At 39.8% G+C, this 3,569-nt stretch overlaps 1 pseudogene; it reads right to left on the bottom strand.

Annotated features, from left to right (window-relative positions):
• Positions 1 to 1,017: 1,017 nt before the first annotated feature.
• Positions 1,018 to 2,370, bottom strand: LOC112314728 (cyclin-H pseudogene; annotated as a pseudogene).
• Positions 2,371 to 3,569: the final 1,199 nt, after the last annotated feature.

Below are 3,569 nucleotides of genomic sequence, written 5' to 3'. Positions count from 1 at the left end.
GTCATAGCTTAGAGCCAAAACAAGAAGCCACCAGGATACAGGCAGGGAAAATTTTCAGAGGTGGCAAGTTCAAAAGAGACCAGGAATACCACAAAACTGGGCATACTAGTGAAGAAAGAAACCCTTGGCAGCAAATACCAATATGCACTGCGCTCAGAGAGAGGAACAAATGATTTGGTTGATTTAAATAGGTAAATAAATATTAAAGTTATAGGTACTTAACCATGACTTCTTAAAATTACTTCTAGTTAAGCTGTAACATTTGAAAGTGACTTCAGTTTAACCTTCCCACTAAAGTGGATCCACCAGGTTCTGGGGGAGTGCTTGAGCCAATAAAACAAGGAGGAATCACCAATTCTCTCTCTAATGAAGTGATTACACAATGCTCACACTACTTTCATGGTTGACTGATCATATCTAAATGAACTTTTAAAATCCATATCTTGGGTGTCATCATGTGTGATGTCAGCTGAGAACAGTATGTCCCTCGTTGACTCTGAACAACCGACCTAAGTGGTGTATCTGAAGGACGAGGTGGCAACAGAGAGTAAGGCAGAGACGTCAAAGAACAAAAGGCTGAACGCTAACATAACACCGTACTTTTCCTTATAATCTAGATGCACGTGGGGCCAACAATTCACTTTCTTTATAATAGCCGACCTTTATGGAACACTTAGTATATAGAGGCGCTATTCAAAGTAATCCTATGAGGAGTAGGCATTACCATTTCCTCCAATTGTCACCTTGGGAAGTGGGCAGAGAGCTTTAGTAACTCACCCAAAGTCACAAAGTCGAGGTGTCCGTGATTCCTACCCAAGTAAGTGGGTACTACAGTCTGTGCATTTAATTTTTATATCCACCCCTTTGAATTTGAGTTAAATTTCTTGAAAATGTTTAATGTGAAAAATTCCTAGTAACTATAACACATTTATATGAATTCACTTAGGTAATCTAATTGCTTAATTACAAAACTGAACATATAATTTGCTACTACATACTTTACCTTTAGCAACTTAAGTTTTTATCTAGACAGCTACTAAAGACTGCCTACTTGATTATTTGATATCTTCTTTTTTAAAAGACCCATTTGGAAATATTTCCAATTAACCAATTGAGTAAAATAAACAAGGTACTATTCCGGGTCCTTTGAAGGTGTTTTATTTCACATAAAACTACCCTGAAAGGAAAAAATTTAAAATAAATAGAAAAGTTTACTGTATTTTGATGCATTCACATTATTTGACTCAAATAAATTTAAATGCCAGGTATGCTTCATCCTTCTGTTGTTGATTGGTTATCACTGACAAATCAGTTTCAAATGGTCAGAGAGAATCCAGCAGGTCATCATTGGCACCCTCTCCTCTGAGAACACGGGTCACCTCGTTTGGGTCTCTTTGAGACACAGTCGTCATCCTCACACCTTTTCTCTTCTTCGTGATAAAGTGCACACTCAGCAGAGAAACATCCAGCTTCTTTCAGAACAGCAACTTCTTCATATCTGGGTGGCTCATTTTTTTTACCAAGGTTCTCATGCTCTTCATTATATCTAGTAGCTGTGACAAGTAAGTTCTGTTTTCTTTCAGCATCAGACTTTGTGATAAACAACTTTTCATAGTAATTCCTACCCTGGATGCACCAGACAAAACGGCAGGCGAGGCAGTTTGCGAAGGTGTGTAGGAAAGGTCAGTATCCATCAGTGTGACTCCATTAAGAAAGTTAGCAGCTGTTTTCCTCAAAATTTCTGACTCTCCAGCATGGGGTGGCAGGTTTAAGTCAATGAGAAAGCCTTCAAAAGCTCTGTAACAATAATTAAGCTGCTGTATAAGAAGTGGTTCACATTTCAAACTCTGTTCAAGTGCCTTCTCTTGTCCAAGAGGACTCCCCCACAGATTTCCAACAAATGGACTACATACATTGAATTTGTCTACTTTGCAGGCCAAAAAATGCACAAGTGAACATTATTTTCCAGGGGTGATATTCCATTACTGAGTTATTAAGATAAAAATGCTTGAAATACATATAAGCTGTACCCACAACAGACCTTGGCACTGCTGGCTTAAACACCAAACGAAATTTCAAAAATCTCTTCTCACAGTATTCGCAGAGTGTCATTTTTCATGAGTATCAAGAGAGACTGGATCATTTGGAAAAATCCCTGTTCGCCACTGCTTTGCATTTGAACTTACAGCTGGCATTGGCGGCAGTGGTGCCAGCTGCTCCTCACGGGCCAAAGTCCAGTGCTGCTTCTGGCTATTGTTGTGGTACGTTGTTAAGTTCGAGGCCATGCCTGGGAAATCTGGAGAAAAAGACCCCAAAGGCCACAACACCGTGCTGTAAGTCAGCTAAGCCACCACAGCTGAGGGTGGCAGGTTGGCCATGTGGGTGCGGTGATGAACAATTAATTCACTTTGAAGCCATTCACTATTTTAGCAGAATCACCTGCTCGAGTAATTACCTATGCCATCTAATGTAATCCTCACCACAATCCTGAAAGATAAGTGGTAGTTGTTCAATATTTTGCAAAAGAGCAAACAGGTAAGAGATTTATGTAACTTCTGCACTCCTCTCAAACCACACCTCCTCCAAGCAGCTTTCCTGAATTCCTCTCCTCCCTAATTGCATTAGGTGGTATCAATCTCGCCACCTCAGCATTCCCTTAGTACTGGGGTACCTGCTTGTTCACCTCTCCCTCTCGCTCTAAACAGCCTTGAAGGCAGTAACCGTGCTTCCTTTATCTCTACATCTCTCAAAGTGTGGCTGGTATATAGATGGGGCTCAATAAATATTTCATAAAAGTAAAGATTCCTCAAAGGGTGAGGGCAACTTCTGATAGCTGGCCCGCCAGTGCGGATGTGATATTAGTGGTCTTCTGGTCCTTGTACAAGTTCTTATGGCCCTGGCCAGTCTTCTCACTTAGGAACAAGCCCAGATAACACACTTCACATTCAGGCCTGAGGCAGATTAAAAACAGTAAGTCTCTCTGATTCTTATCACCAGTTGTTTTTAGCTAACACTGCCATTTAAAATTACATAAATTTGTCCTAAACTATCCCATAAAACCCTCAGTGTTTATCTAAGGGAAAATATAACCATTTCTACATAAAGTACTTTTACTTTTTTTTTTGACAACCTACCTTGTGTATAATGTTTCTGGCCATTAATTTCGGTTCGGGAAGAGGGAATTCAGCCATTTTTCATAGTCTTGCAGAAGTCATACACATTTCTGCTGAATCAAGCTCAAGGTAATGAAATGCTACAAGACCCACTCAACTGAATCGCATCACCTCAGCAGCCATACGTTACTATTAAAACAAAAGGGGAATCGGTTTTTCAACCCAGTAGTTTACCTAAAAGTCTCTCTTAGGCAGGTTTGACCTTTACATTATGAATTTCATTTTTCTGTAAGCTCTTACATTTATATTACTGCTTAACATTCACTCCGCACAGAAATCTGCCCTAACAATTTCTAACTATATTTACTCAGGCTGACCATTCTGCTTAACTACTGTCTAAAATGCAGTACAGTTACCGGAGAAATATTTCCTGTTATTTCAGACCTGTGAAGGTCA

The sequence above is a fragment of the Desmodus rotundus genome, chromosome 1 (assembly GCF_022682495.2).
Source record: "Desmodus rotundus isolate HL8 chromosome 1, HLdesRot8A.1, whole genome shotgun sequence".
NCBI lineage: Eukaryota > Metazoa > Chordata > Mammalia > Chiroptera > Phyllostomidae > Desmodus > Desmodus rotundus.
This window is presented reverse-complemented; position numbering and strand designations above follow the sequence as displayed.